We start from the raw sequence: 16,674 nt of genomic DNA on the forward strand, positions 1-16,674 counted from the left end.
TAGCACCTTAAAGACCAACTAAGTCAGTTCTTGGTATGAGCTTTCGTGTGCATGCACACTTCTTCAGATACACTGAAACAGAAGTCACCAGACCCATCTATATAGTGAGAAGGTGGGGAGGGGTATTACTCAGAAGGGTGGTGGGAATGGGTGATTGGCAGATAGCTGTGATGAGCCTGTTGACGACTCTTAACAACTGCAATAGGTCTTACAGGAAAAAGCAAGGGGTGAGAAGGTGAAAAATGGCTTTGTCTCCTCCAGATTCTTATCTCATTATACATGACAAAGCCATTTTTCACTGAGGCTTGTGGTGCTCTTGCATCATTTCCCCCCTTTAAAATATAGTCTAGTCCCCCACAAGGTCTGAGGGACAGTGGACCATCCCCCTGCTGAAAAAGTTTGCTGACCCCTGGCTTCAAAGGTGTACTGAAATGAATTTTAGTCCCATCCCTTACCAGCAGGTATATGTTTACACTGAAGGTTACCCTTGAGGAAATGTGACCCTCGGGTTCAAACAAGGTTTATCACCCCCAAAACTCTTTATAGAATCATAGAATTGTAGAGTTGGAAGGGACCACGAGGATCATCTAGTCCAACCCCCGCAATGCAGGAATATCTGCCCATTGTGAGGCTTGAACCTACAAACCCTGCATGATGATGCCCTCCATGTGAGCAATGCAAGGGGCATGGCTTTGAAAGTGCAACAAGGGTGGGTGTGTCCCCTTAAGACACTGGACCTCCAGGAGAGTTTTCAAAGTGTTGCTGGGCATGTATCTCTGTTTTAAACAGAGGCATATATACGTTGCCCTGACTGCCAATTCATACAATTTATCAGAACTGCATGGGATCTGCTTTGCCCATTCGGCCCTTATGGTTCATGTTTACGTTGGCAAAGGCCGGCCTAAAGTTACCTCAGGCATAGCCCACAGCTGCTGCTGATCCCAAAGGAATTCAGCAGAAGACAGCACCCCTTGGCAACCGCTGAGGCTTTTTCCATGGAAAATGTCACAGTCGTTTTCTCGGCTGACGGAAAGCAAAGGGATTTTGACTTGCTTGCTTAATTTCTCTGACAAAGAGTGAACGGTTCAAGAACCAAAGCTATTAGAATAGGAGTGTCTTCCTCTCTTCTCTGCTGCATTGCAAGAGTTTTCTCCAGAGGCAAAGAAGGCCCCAGAGAATGAAATTTGGGGACGTTTTGAGCACATACTGTGACGAGTGAAGCATTTCATTTGCCTCCCAAGGAATTCCACTTATTGGTCAGTGTTGAGAAAGGAGAAAGGAGATGACCAGCGTGTAACAAATGTGTTTTTCCTAAAGAACATGAAGCCTCAATCAAATTGAATACAACCCCGCTTAGCTTTCATGAGTGGGACATGGCCTTGCCTCCTGCTCTTAAAAACGCCACTCAGGAAATATACCATATTTTTCTGTAAGACGCACTTTTTTCTTCCTAAAAAGTAAGGGGAAATGTCTGTGCGTTTTATGGAGCGAATGCGTGGTCCCTGCAGCCGAATTGCCCAGGGGCAAAAAGCAGATCATGCTGCTTTTTTTTTTTTTTTTTAGAATGAGGGAAGGGGGTGTTGAAACAAAGCCGCTGAGCAGCTGATTGGCAAGCGATCAGGGAGGGAGATAAGGGACGCTAGAGATAAAGAAGGCTGCCTGGGAGCAGAGAGGTAAAAGCCCATGGATCCTCAGGATTTTTGCATTGGGCTACCCCAAACTCACCATCAAATCACATGTCTGTGGCCACAGCATGAACCACAAAAATCATACATCCACTGTTTCATTCAGAATATTTTTTTTCTTGTTTTCCTACTCTAAAAACTAGGTGCGTCTTATGGTCAGGTGTGTCTTATGGAGTGAAAAATACGGTAAGTCAAAAAACCAGATGTCCTCACACATTACAAGTATGTATGACAGACTCAGCTCAAGTGAACTGGAAGCAAAACAGCTTCTCCTAGCTCAGCTGAAAAACATAAACAAGGATTCGTGTCTCCAGTATGGAAGTGACGCCACCCTCAAAACTGCCAGCTGATCTATCCCAAGGTTAATTTCCCCTCCATCAGGGCCATGGCCCCAATCCAATTCTGCCCATGTCCCTGTAGCTGCTTCTATTCGTTTAAAAAAGCATGGGAAATTTGGTCACAGAACTCTTGATTTCACATCTCATTTGCCCCTGATTCAGGTAATTTCTGAATATAGCTGAGGCAATTCAATTACAGCTTCACTGTCCTGCCCCCAAAAGGGCAGGTAGGTCCAGAGCCTATTCATGTAAACAGAGTAATACATATATAATCACAGGCTTCGCTGGTGTATCAACCCCATACCAATCCATCACTAGTTTGTTTAATAATCTGAGACGGCTTCAACCCACTCGACACAGCTTGCCTACAGAGTGCGCTGGTTTTGTTGTGTAAATAGCTGCTGCCCTCTAGTGTTTGCTCATATGTACTGCGCCGTCTGCCTGCCAATTTACTGAGCGTCTGTCTTGTTTTAATAAGCGCCTGTTTGTTCTTTGTGCCAGATGAGAGCATAAAAGAAAATGGAACCATGCTGAAAACTGGAGCTTTTAGTGGGTTTTTTGTTTGTTTGTTGCTTTAAAAAAATCTCTGTGTGGTGAAAACCTAGTATTTGTATTGTTGTACACGACAAAACTGTATAGGAGAACCAGCCTCTAATTTTTGTGATTTTCACAGCAGTTTCATCTGCAAACATGAGCAAGTGATAATGTTTGTTTCCATGCTCTGAAAGCTCCACCTGCTGATTTCCTCAGACTGAACTGCCATCAAAGGCAGGCTAGCTTGTTTCTTTTTTGTCCTTTTCCATTGACAAGTCTACTGCAATCCATGCATAGGAAAGTCACTGTGGTGCAGTGCCGATGGGATCTAGACTTGTGAAAGAATCAGCTTGAGACTGAGGGCTTGTTTTATGGATCTTGGCTAGAATCAAGGCCTGCTTTTAGGGCAGAGGTGAGGAACCTCAATCTTGGGGGCCAAATGGAGCCCTCCACCTGGGCCCTTGTCACTCTCCCCAGGCAATGCTTCCTTGCCAGGTCCCACCCCTTATCAGCCTTGCCCCATTCTCTCCCATACCCTCCATCATTCCTCCGAATTTAATTGCACACTGTATTAACATTTTTATTAGTGACCATGTGATAATTTCAGCTTATAAATTTTATTGTTTAGTGTCTTAATTTGTATATTAAGGTAGTTTTATAGCTCTGTTTAGAGTAGGTAATGTCTTGATAATATAAATGTTTTAAGTTTTTTGTATCAATCCAGTATATTTTCTTTTAAATGTTGAATGATTCTGTGTACATTGCGGCAGCCTTTGGCTATGTGCAATAAAACTGACTGACTCCTCAGATGAAAATAGGGGCATCGCTCACTCCACCACACAACTAACCCTCCTCAACCTCCCACCCCCAGAGCATTTCCTATCAGAAGGAGGACATCAACAGGACACAACACACGCCCCATCCACACACCCCTTGATCCCAATTTTATTATACAGTCGTACCGTGGTTTTCAAACAGCTTAGTTCTCTAACGTTTTGGCTCCCAAACACCACATACCCAGACGTGACTGCACTGGCAGAGGAAGAGGAGTGCAGGGGGAGCACACCACCCCCAGCAGCATGACTTCAGTGGGTTGCCATCACTGCTGCCCCCACCCAAGCTGGGCTCCACGCCCCCAGGACACACACCAGCCCCGCCCCCTCTCTGCCCCCGCCCCCGGAACATGAAGTTCCGCCACTGAGTGACTGTTCTGGTTTGTAAACTATTTTTGGAAACCGAACGTCCAACGGGGCTTCCGCAGCTTCTGATTGGCTGCTGGAGCTTCCTGCAGCTAATCAGACGCTGCACTTCGGTTTCCGAACATTTTGGAAGTTGAACGGACTTCCAGAAAACAGGTTCTGTTCGACTTCCAAGGTACGACTGTATTTTATTCTTTGGTAGATTTACAAAAAGAAAAAACAAACAAACCAATAAATAAATTTCAGAAAGGGGAAAGATTAGACACGTATGCACTTAAAGAAAAATTAAGACTCCTTGTACACCGCTCTGCTCCCCCTTTCTGCCCACCCAGGGCTACCATGCCCTCTGCCTGCACCTCAGGTGTACTTGCCGAGAGACAGAGTCAGCGTCCAAAGTTAGGTCCAGTCCTAGGGTTGGACGGACAGCAATCCACACAGACAGTCCAGGGGTCAGGGAATCTGATGATCATGGGGTCAAGGGTCAAAACAAGCAGGAAGACAGGACCAGGAACTATAAGCATTGTTTCTAGCATCTTACTGCTGCTGGAAGCTCTGCTTAAGAAGGCTGAAGGCAGCTGGTTCTCATTAGCACCTTCTCCTCTGTGTCCTTGAAGGCTGATCAGCTGCAGGTAGAGTCACTCTGCCTTCTCCCCTTTCAGGCTGCTGTTCTGCAGGTGAAGCTGACTCCTGGCCCATGACAGTAGTCATGTACATGAAAGCTAATACCACACTGGTTGAACTACAGGTTCAAAGTGTTGGTGCTGACCTTTAAAGCCCTAAACGGCCTTGGTCCTGTATTCCTGAAGGAGCGTCTCCACCCCCATCGTTCAGCCCGGACGTTGAGATCCAGCGCTGAGGGCCTTCTGGCGGTTCCCTCATTGCGAGAAGTGAGGTTACAGGGAACCAGACAGAGGGCCTTCTTGGTAGTGGCGCCTGCCCTGGTTGGAATGCCCTCCCTTCAGATGTGAAGGAAATAAGTAGCTATCTTCTCTTTAAAAGACATCTGAAGGCAGCCCTGTTTAGGGAAGTTTTTAATATTTAATGCTGTGTTTTTAACACTTGATTGGAAGCCGCTCAGAGTGGCTGGGGAAACTCAGCCAGATGGGCAGGGTATAAATAAAATAATAACAATAACAATAACAATAACAATATACCCAGTGGTGAACCCCAATGCTAAGAGAACGCTCTTGGATCTAGCAGAGGTTTCTAACAACAGAAAGGGCAAGAGGTGATTTTTGACAATTCTGCTTCCTGAAGCAACCTCTACCATGCACTCCCAAAATCTGGTGCAGTGGGTTGGGGGACCCTTTGGAAGTGAGGGGGGTGGCATGGAGAGCTACATAGGGAAGGGAGACGCTGTGGACATCATCTCTCTTCCTGTTACACTGACAGAAGCCTCTGATGGATCAAAGAGCCTTCTATCGGTGCAATGGAGACCATTGGAGACAAGCCACCATCTGAATGTCCCATTCATACTAGGTGACCATTGGCTATTAGCCTGGTTGTGTTTACACTGAAGTAAGTTTAGGTAATGTCACTGCCTGTCCGGCCCAAAGGGATTTCCACCCTCCTTTTTAATATAACAGCTATAATCAGCTTACCTTGGAAATATACTATTACACAGGCCAAAACAAGCAGGGTTTTGTTGCTTTCGACAATTTCAATTTATCTGATTGGAATAAACTGCCAAAGAACTTCTTTAAAAATAACTGCCAACCAGAATCAAACATAAAAAGCATTAAGCATAAGTCAGGAGGACAGTATACCAAAAGTAGTATTCCAAAAGGGGAGGCTTACATGACCAACCTATGTGGTTGTCTGTGTTGTCTCAATGAAACACCCTTCTGTATAATAACTACAGGAGTCCTATGAAGAACTACCTAATATAAGGTCAGACAACTAGGTCCATCAAGCCCAAATTATCTGCTCTGTTGCTGCCCTAGATAGATGTACCCAGTTCTGCATCCTGAGATCCCAGTAATTGGAGGAAGCAGGGATTGAACCCAGGACATGGGGGGAGAACCTTTGGCTTCTCCAGATGTTGTTGAACTACAGTTCACATTATCCCTGCCCCTTGGCCATGAGGACTGAGGTCAATGGAACTTGGAATCCACCAACACCTGGTGAACCAAAGGTTCCATAGCCCTGATTTAAGGCATTCTGCTTGTGAAACATCTTCTCTGCCACTGAGTTACAGACCTTGCCCATTCTCATCCAATACAGGATTTGTCTGCATACATAGGTATGGAGGAGTTGATATATGGGCCATGGGATGCATCTAAATTATGGTAAATCTCGCTGAGACAACATTATTTTTCTCCACTCACAACTTCTTTTGCAACTGCTACATGGAATACAACTGCCTGAATGCCACCCACAAGCACTTATCGGAAGGGCTGTGCTGTAGGAGTGCAGGAAGTGCCTGAAGAATCATTCTTGGACAAAGACTTCTGCTTTCTGAGAATCTTATCTTACATTTTGAGGTCACACTCTCTAATAAAGAACTTGGGATGTGAGCACTGATGAGATTACTGAGAAACAAGAGAGAAGGACAGGAACGATTCGAAACCGGTGAAACCAGAAATTCACAGAAGACTGGAGTAAATGTACAGACTATTTGAAAAGTAATTGTGAAAAACAGATGACGTTTGTAGGGTTGCAAGAAGTTTTGTGAGGAGTATTATTAGAAGTATTGTAAAAATGGATAAGGGGGAGGATGATTTGTTAAGAGATGTAAAGGCAATATAAAGTTAAGAAATGCATAAGAAGTGGTTAAAATGGTGGATCATCAGAGGTGCTGATGGAAGTCCAAAAAGATTGTATAAGTGATAAGTTTTGTGGTACATTTTATAATTTATATGTTAAAATTAATAAAAAATACTATAAAAAAGAAACAAGAGAGAAGGATCAACATGCAAGTAATTACCCCTAATATTGTGCATTTTATCTTTCATTTATGCACATTTCCCCACAATAAAAGTGTTTTTTCACACTTTGCTTGGTCGAAGTACTGCATCGCAAAATTCAGAAAGCATGAATTTTGAAGGACAGCTGTGCTTGTTTGTTTATTGGTTCAAGAGGTGTGAATTACCGTAAGCAGTTTCTCATTAATATGCAAACAAAAATTAATTTCTTCCTCATCCCTAGCCAGGAATAATAGAATATTCTCTGTGAGCCATAAAGGGAAAATGAAGAAAGGAGAGGAGCATGACTGATTCACTGGAACTCTGAAGAAAAGTTTTGTTAGGAGATTAGGATCCACTGCAATGTTTTGTTGCAAATTTCAAATGTAGAATAAAAAAAATCTGAGCCAATGAGTACACAACAATGTGTTTCCATACTGTTGTTTCCAATATTATGGGATCGTTCCAAAGCTATTTAGCATTGCCTGTATTGAGGGAAATCTCACATGCACTTTTTACACACATAAATGGTTCATACACCATCTGACAAAAGGAGTTGTCTCTAAGGTACCTAGGTCCTAAAGGCCTAAGCCATACAGGACTTTAAAGCTCATGACCAGCTCTTAGAACAATGGTTTTCAACCAGTGTGACTTGGCACCCTGGGGTGCCTTGATTGATGGTCAGGGGTGCCGTGGGCAATACTGACCTCTGTCCCTCTTTCCCTCCTCTGATGCCCTCTTGCATCTCTGCCTCCCCAAAGCTTGCACAGCTGTTTGTTGCAGCAGCCCTGGCTACAAGCTCCCCTGGTGAATGGTGCCTCTGGGGCTGGCCAGGGCGTGCTTCCCAGTCCCCTGTGGGGCAGCGTGAGGAGGCACCTCTCTTTGGGGTGGGGGGGAGCAGCTCAGAGATCAGGGGCAACAGCAGGTGCTGCACAGAGGACTCCCAAGGAGAGGGGAGAGGAGAGGAGGCTGAGGGAACACTCCACAAGGAGTATTTGAAAAAGGGTGAGAGGCTGACAGCTCCCCAGGCAAGGGGTGACATAACTGGGCTCCTGAGCCCCACAGGGGTGCCGCAGAAAGAATGTAGATGGTCAAGGGAGCCATGGACTCAAAAAGGTTGAAAACCTGTTTTAGAATCATGTTCTGAAATCTGCTCCTCTATTTTTCCATTTTATAATTTTCCAAGCTTTTCGATCCTGAAAAGGCAGCTCTTTTTCATTTTTTTCTTTTTAGCCAACCTTCAAAATCTGTTTTCATTTCCAGGGTTCAGTCCTGGAATATCCAAAGTTAGTGTCCCTGAACAGAGAAATGCAAATTGCCCATTTCCATTTTCACATTTATTTATTTTTTGGAACCTTGCAAATGAAGTAGGTTCGCCTTTAAATGCAAACGGAATCCAATTTCTCCCCTGCTTCAGCGTGAGCTCAGTTATAACGGCTTTTTCATGCCATCCCCACACTGAGCAGCAGCACTAAATATGCCTTCAGAGTAAACACTGGCGGGCAGGCGTTGCCAGCTTTGCTCGCCAGCAGCCTCTCTTTGGCCTCATTCACAACAGAGATTTTTGCCGGCACTCTGATGGCGCCTTGGTTCCATTGCATACCTGTCTGCTAAGGCGGCAATGGGCAACTCACTTGCCAGGTCAGTCATTGGGCTGGTCAAAAAGAGGTTTGGGCAGATGATCCCTTTCCACAATCTGACTGTGTGTTCATCTCTGTGCCTGGCATTCAATGGCCACTGTTTTGCTACGAACACACCGCCCTCTAGGACAGCAACGGATTCAAGCAACCCCAGGGACACAGTTGAGGTCCAATTTATCCCAGTGGTTTTCTATTAACTGCCAGCTTTGGAATGTGGAATGCCACAGGGGGGGGGGGGGCGCGGACGTAAAACAGAGGCTACATCCTCTGTCACACCATAAGCTCTTATGATAGTCACCTTAAATGGCCAGCGTCAGTCAGTAGTGACAGAAGCCACCTTAGTGTGAGATCTCTGTGCACGATACGGGCAAAGGGAGGGTCAACTTAACTCTCTAGGGCTGCTAGAGATGTGTTTGGTCAATGGATGAGCAGCCAATGAAATGGCTTTCTTGCCTCGGAAAGACGCTGTGGACCTGCTCAGTCAGCAAAGCGTGAGACCCTTAATCTCAGGGTCGTAAGTTTGGACTAGATAACCCCTTCCAACTCTACAATTCTGTGATTCTGCGAATTCTAATTCCCCTCAGAAAGCGTGAGGGGTGTGTGGGAACCCACTGGCAGTGCTCCAGTACTGATACTCCTGTTGGGCAAGTCCTTCACAGACTGCATGTTCCACATTAAAAAGAAAGAGCCTGAAGTGTATATAGCAACATACACATGAAACCCTTTGGTATATAAATGTATTAGAGAAATATAATATCTATTTTTGAGACCCAGATGTTGTGGAAAGTAGGTTGTAATTTTAAAAAATAATAAACAAATGTTACATTTAAAAATCAGTTTGCGGACGGCTTGCCTCTCCCTTCCTTCTGTTGCTTTACTGTTTTGGATGCTCCCCCTGCTGCTGCCTTCATTCTCCCTCTTGAGACCACACCCACTCAATATCCATGTAATTAGTGCAACCCTGCCATATAGATGTATGTGCAGAGACATATATAGTCCCCGCTCACGTGTGTCACACCCAGAGCCCTCTGTAAACTGTACCGAAGCCAAACGTTTAGATGCTTCAGAGAAACCCTTTCAGTAGATGCGTCATTGAGGTGGATGTACACAAAGAGGTGAAATCTCTGAAACACCCACATTTATAAGTAGCAGTGGCCAAGTTAAATACAGTTAGATCTAGCTGAGTCTTCCTTCTTGGCTCAGAAACGATTATACCTCGCAGCGCTTGGGGAGTAAATAATTAGCCCTAATTTGGCTATATTTAACCACACAAACCGCAAACCTGTCTCTAATGTGGCTGCCTTGATATGTGATATAGCTTGAATGGGAACATTTTGTACAAGGCACTGTTCAGAAAGTAGCTTCTCCGGTTTTCAGGTGTTATGTCACACAAGACCTCTCCGTTAGACTATTTTGACAGATTTCAGTGGTCTTAAAATGGGGTGGTCTTTATGCATCCCACAGGAGGGACGGGAATGGACCCCATAATTTGCTTGTTAATTTTTGTACGCTATTGTGATCACACGATTTCTATAATAAATAAATTAAGTGAAATGAATCAAGAAGCAGAGCAGTGGGGTTACTAGGGCTGCAAAAAGGAAGCAATTAATTAAAAGGATTACTGTATATAGGAAATACCTGGAAATGGCGAATTAAAGGGACAGTAGCCATGATCAGCTGCTGAACTGAACTTACTGCAGAGTAAGCATATTCAGTGGTCTTTTTTCTTTTTTTTTATTATAAAAAAGTGAAGTGCTGGTACTCTTGTATTGATAAAAGTGCTGTGGGTGCCAACACAAAATGGCCGCTGTGGGCAGCAAAAAAAATAGGTGAGTACAAAAAAGAGTTGTGAGTATACTGGGGCCTTTCCTGTGCAGGCAGGCATTTCAGGGATCATTATGAGGCCCCCTCATGGTAAATGAAGGGCTCGTCCACACCAGAGTGGAGGAATCGGGATACAAATTACTTGTTCCAGTTTGTTGTGGCTGGTTGGCCAATTGTCACTTTCTTTCACTCCCCTTTCCAAACACATTACTTCCTCAGTGCTTTAGTTTCTTCACCGGTCTTGCTCATAACTATTTCCTGAATAAAGAAATGCAGATGTGTTTATATCCACCCCCACCACCTGTTTTGGATCCCTCTGATTTGCACAAAACCAGAAAGCCAGTCAAACCACACTAAAAACTTCTACACGAGATACCCAAACAGTGTGTGTGCTGAGAATTTACAATTGCTTTAATCATTTATAATTGCCTCACAGCTGTCTGTGAGGATGCCCTATCCGTATTTAATCGTCATAATATAATCAACAAATCAGAAGGGAGGGATAAACACAAAAGGGTACAAACCTACTGGTACAAACAGGAAAGAATGAAGTTGCTCCTCATATACAAATTCAAATGCATGCAGGTGTGGTCTACTCCGGTCTAATTCTAATGGGCGAAAGATGGATTAAATCATGATAAAATGTGGGCAAGCCCGAAGGTCCTTGTGGAATCATTGCTTTAATTTTGTTTTCCAGCTGACTGCAGAAGAGCAATGCATCAGCGTCACTAAAGAGCCCTAATTGTGAACCACTTATGAATTCCGTCAAGTGATATTCAGAGAGGCATACTTTCTCCAACAGAAGAAGCAGAACGTAGACATCCTATCCAGTAGCCATTAATACCCTCATCCTCCTTATCCTCTTAAGACTGTGACTAAATGCAGACTCCGTTTATGACTTCAGCATCAGCCAACCTTTCCCCCTCCATTTTGTTTACCGTATAGCCCAACGAAGAGTTATGGAGAGCTCTAAAGCTTGAACATCATTTTGTAACTAAATGTTTCACCCCAATGTGGATTTTGGGATGTTTATTAATGGCAAGAAGACCTGCTTTCAAATGAGCTATAACCAACACAGAGAAAGCTTTAGGTTTATTGAGTAGCAGTGAAGGGAATGATTTCACGCCTCCTGGAAGTTATTGTGCCAAGTCCTCTACTTTAAAAAAAAAAGTTTCCTATTTGCATTTGGCTGGAAAGGAGAGGAATACCACTGATATGCAGATTTTCCAGCCTAGGAAAAATAGCTGAAAGAAGTGCTCTTTTTTGTTTCTTTTTTAAAAAGGGGTTTTTTTACTGGATATTTTATTTCCGCAAGCACTCACACCAAAATAATAAATCCCAAGAGCAGAAGAAGGGAGAAGCCTTTGGTTAATGTGTTGTCTTTTTGTCCTGGCAGGTAGGGATGGGAGCCAAAGAGAGACCAAGCCAGAATCTCACTTCAAGGGCTAATTAACTTTCCAAGAAGCATTGCACCATCCTTCAGGTAGAAGAAGAAGAGTTTGGATTTGATATCCCACTTTATCACTACCTGAAGGAGTCTCAAAGCGGCTAACATTCTCCTTTCCCTTCCTCCCCCACAACAAACACTCTGTGAGGTGAGTGGGGCTGAGAGACTTCAGAGAAGTGTGACTAGCCCAAGGTCACCCAGCAGCTCCATGTGGAGGAGCGGGGAATCGAACCCGGTTCCCCAGATTACGAATCCACTGCTCTTAACCACTACACCACACTGGTAGGAGCAGAAGCAGGCTCCCTATGACTCTAAAGCCACTTTCATGGAAATAAAAGCCAGGTGGTCACAAGGGCTATCTGTCTGAGCTTTGCATTAGGTAGAGAGGGCAGGGCAAGGGAGATGTCATTTGGCTGCCTTGTTTCCACCTCCAGAGATTTCTCCCTGAGTCCTGTCTAGCAGTGGCTACATAACTTTATGACCACTGCTCCTTAGTACCGTAATTGTTGCTATACAATTCCATTCACCATATAGATGGGTTTATGAAGCACTTCTGTATCCTTCTGTGGTGCCGAAGAAGAATTCCACGAAACAGTGGGTATATCTGGAATCACTGTTCACTACGTCTGTTTGCGGACCAGTTCGGCAGCGTTGGACGTCATAAAACAAAGGCTTGTTTTCATCAGATAAGAATCTTACCCATTGCTTCTCTCAGAGACTTGCATAGCTCACAAAGACTTTCAGAGACCTATAAGACTTATGTTTATTCAAGAGAATCCATCAAGAGTGCATATTTTGTGACTTTCAGAGATTTGGAAGATTTCTGTTTATTTTGCAGAGAGTGCATATTTCATATATTTCATATTGTTCAATAGATTATATAAAGAGTTTATATTGACTTCACATTGCTGTACTTGGTCATCGTGTTGCCTTTGGATATTACTGGCTGCAGGAGTTGCCGGAAGGAAGTGTACAAAGCGCCATCCATCCGTCTTAGGGAATCTGCTCTGGATTTGTGTGGGGTTCGCTCCTTAGCCTTTTCTTCTCACAAAGATGCACCCACGAGGCAGTGGGTACCGATTTTTCCTTGGGGTTCACACTCCCCAAGCCTTTCTCACAAACGAGTATAGCCACAAGGCACCAGAGGTTTGGGATCAGAGTTTCCCTTCTCCTAGATGGGCTACCTTCCCAGGTTGATGAGCCCCTTGTTTCCCTCTGCAGCACATGCAGAAACCAGCTTCTTTGCCATTGGACTCACTCAGTCCACCAGAACAGAGGAAGTCCTTAACTCACCAAGGGCTTGAAACCCATCGACTACCCTCAGCTGGTTTAGCCGGCCAGTCAAAGGCATTTCTCAGGGTGTGGCCACCTGTCACATGCTGGCAGCTTCTAGGAGCCGCAGGTGAATTACTAAGTGCAGGGTGGAGGCCGAAATGGACAAACTATACCAGAAGGAGCACAGCAGGTCCCCCGTCAGGGGTACTACCCTTCCCCTAACACACACCCCACACACTGTGTGTGTGTGTCAAAACAAAATAAAAAAATTCCTTCCAGTAGCACCTTAAAGACCATCTAAGTTAGTTCTTGGTATGAGCTTTCGTGTGCATGCACACTTCTTCAGATACACTGATACAGAAGTCACCAGACCCTTCTATATAGTGAGAAGGTGGGGAGCGGTATTACTCAGAAGGGTGATGGGATTGGGTGATTGGCAGATAGCTGTGATGAGCCTGTTGACGACTCTTAACGACTGCAATAGGTCTTACAGGAAAAAGCAAGGGGTGATAAGGTGAAAAATGTCTCTGTCTTGTGAGAAACCAGTAGGAGAACACTTCAATCTCCCAGGACATTCTATACAAGATCTCAAAGTAGCTGTTCTATTACAAAGGAATTTCAGAAATAGACTGGAAAGAGAAGCTGCTGAATTGCAACTTATTACCAAACTTAAAACCATGGAGAGACCTGGTCTGAACAAAGACATTGGATTCTTATCTCATTATACATGACCAAGCCATTTTTCACCTTATCACCCCTTGCTTTTTCCTGTAAGACCTATTGCAGTCGTTAAGAGTCGTCAACAGGCTCATCACAGCTATCTGCCAATCACCCAATCCCACCACCCTTCTGAGTAATACCCCTCCCCACCTTCTCACTATATAGAAGGGTCTGGTGACTTCTGTTTCAGTGTATCTGAAGAAGTGTGCATGCACACGAAAGCTCATACCAAGAACTAACTTAGTTGGTCTTTAGGGTGCTACTGGAAGGAATTTTTTAATTTTGTTTTGACTATGGCAGACCAACACGGCTACCTATCTCTCTCTCTCTCTCTGTGTGTGTGTGTGTGTGTGTGTGTGTGTGTAAATACAAAATAACCTCCAATCAACTCTACCATCTATCTATCTCATATACACATTTTAAAAAGATTACTAATGTATGAATTACTTCCAAAATGATAAAATTCTTCAAAATATAAAAGTAAGCTATTATCAGAAATTTATATGATACAGTGGAACCTCGGTTGTTGAACATAATCCATTCCGGACGACCATTCGACTTCTGAAACATTCGACAGCCGAGGTGCAATTGCCGGTCAGCAAAATGCATTGAAAAAAAATTGAGAAACGCGCCTCAGAAGCCGTTCGACTTTTGAGGTGTGTTCAAAAAGGGGAGTATTCACTTCTGGGTTGTTGGAGTTCGGAAGCCGAAACGTTCGACTTCCGAATTGTTCAACAACAGAGGTTCCACTGTATAACAAAAAACTAATCTGTATTAGTTTCTGTGCCCCTCAAAGGTCAGTACTGCACCCCTCTGATGTCTGTGCCCTAGGCGGCTGCCTAGCTGACCTAATGATGCTTTTATATTTGTTGGAAGCTGCCTGAGTGGGCTGAGGCAACCCAGTCAGACAGGCAGGATATTATTATTATTATTATTATTATTATTATTATTATTATTACTGCTGCTAGGGCTACTGCTACTACTACTACTATACTGGCCCTGAGTGCAAAATGACAATAAAGAGACGCCCATCAGAGGACAGTGTTCTTCTCTTTGAGAGAGGTCAGCCTGTTCATAATTAACTGGTAGTTCCTGACATTTTTGACAGCAGCTGAATGAACTAATGGTGCATGAGTTGTACTTTCCCCTTTTCTGTGCTCCCTGGGCACTGCGTAGCACACAGAGAGCCCTTTGCAGAGATGGGCTGCCAGGAGCCACCTGCCTGAATGGTAGGAAGAATGCTGTGGCCTCTTCCACCTATAGGTTCAGATCAATGTGGTGAAGCAAAAAAGAAAAAAAAAGAAAGCATTTCAGAAGCAGGAGAATTCTGAATGGTTCTCAAGCATGAAACCACAACACATTGCGGGTGAAAGGAAAAGGTGGTTCATTATTAGCACATGGCTTGATTTAAAGCTTCACTCCCCCTTCCTTCCCTGAGATGCATTTTGGTTACTGCAGGTTAAAATTTCTGAAGATCCCGTGAGTACAAGGATATCCTGCAGGGCAAAGGACGAGGAGCGAGGAAAGGTTAGCAGGCAGCCTAGCAGTGTTTTCACATCTAACAGAAGCAGTACAGCTGTACCTCAGAAGTCGAACGCCTTGCATGCTGAATATTTTGGCTCCTGAATGCTGCAAACCAGCAAGTAAGTGTTCCGGTTTGCGAACGTTCTTTGGAACCCAAACGTCTGACACGGCTTCCTCGGCTTCTGATTGGCTGCAGGAGCTTCCGGCAGCCAATCAGAAGCCGCACTTTGGTTTCCAAGTGTTCTGGAAGTTGAACATACTTCCGGAACAGATTCCATTCAACTTCCGAGGTACGAGTTTATTGAGGGATATGTAATAGATAAGGTACCTAACAATGACAGAATGCAAAACTTCTGGGATTCTCATAACTGTTTATATGCAGAAATCTCACAGCTTCAAACAAAAAGCAGGAGATTATTTCCAACAGAGCGAAAACATCTCTTAGTTCCACAATACATAACCTTCCAGGTTCCACAGAACTCTTTGGCAAGCAGCACCACTTAGACAGCCTTTCACAAAAACTGGTTTCAGTGGGAGCTGGCATCTGAAATACTGCACTTTGGAACTCCCTGCCTATTGAGGTGAACTTCACTGTACTTTTTTGGGCACCTGTTAAAATATTCTTGCTGAGACAAGCCTACGCAGAAGCTGAGGTAATTTTAATCTGTTTTGGTATTTAAACTTTTGTATGCTTTAATGTACAGTTGTTGATTTTTCTTATTATTGCAGGGGCGGGGGGAGAAATCCGCTTAAGGTCATCCGTGGGATTACAGACACTCTGGGAGCATACAAAGAGATGTTTGACAAGCTCAAGAGACAACAGCAGCAGCGGCCCATGTTCCTCACAAAGAGACCAGCACACCCACTACCAGATGTGCCCACAAAACTCACCTGAAACAAATGCTTGCCCAGAACACTGTGTCCGCACCACCTAAGGGTGCTTCAAGATGGTGCATGTGGTAATACAGTGGTACCTCGGCTTAAGAACTTAATTCGTTCTGGAGGTCTGTTCTTAACCTGAAACTGATATTAACCTGAGGTACCACTTTAGCTAATGGGGCCTCCCGAAGCCGCTGCGCTGCCACCACACAATTTCTGTTCTCATCCTGAAGCAAAGTTCTTAACCCAAGGTACTATTTCTGGGTTAGAGGAGTCTGTAACCTGAAGCGTCTGCACCACTGTATTGCAAACAAACCATTCAGATATCACAGGTACTTAGAACAAGTAGTGACTGGAAAGAGAAACTTTTTCACTCACAATACCCCATTTTTTAGAGAGTCCTGCTCAGGGAGACTCATATCAAGAGGCAACTGTCACTTTGTCCACATGCCATCCATTTAAAGCACGTTCTTCCCTCAAAGCATCCTGGGAACTGTAGTTTGCTGCTTCCACACACAGCTATATTCACAACACTCCTAAACTACAGTTCCCATGATTCTAGGGTGGTGAGGGTGGTTAGTTATGTGCTTTAAATGTATGGTGTGCAGGCAGCCTGTGTTGTCTTTTATTGGAAAGCTAAAAATTCAGCCCAGTAAAATAAGTTATGGCATAGCACGCCTTGTAAATTGGAAAGGAGAGGCTTTAT

This window comes from Podarcis erhardii (assembly GCF_964252035.2).
Source record: "Podarcis erhardii genome assembly, chromosome: 6".
Classification (NCBI taxonomy): domain Eukaryota; kingdom Metazoa; phylum Chordata; class Lepidosauria; order Squamata; family Lacertidae; genus Podarcis; species Podarcis erhardii.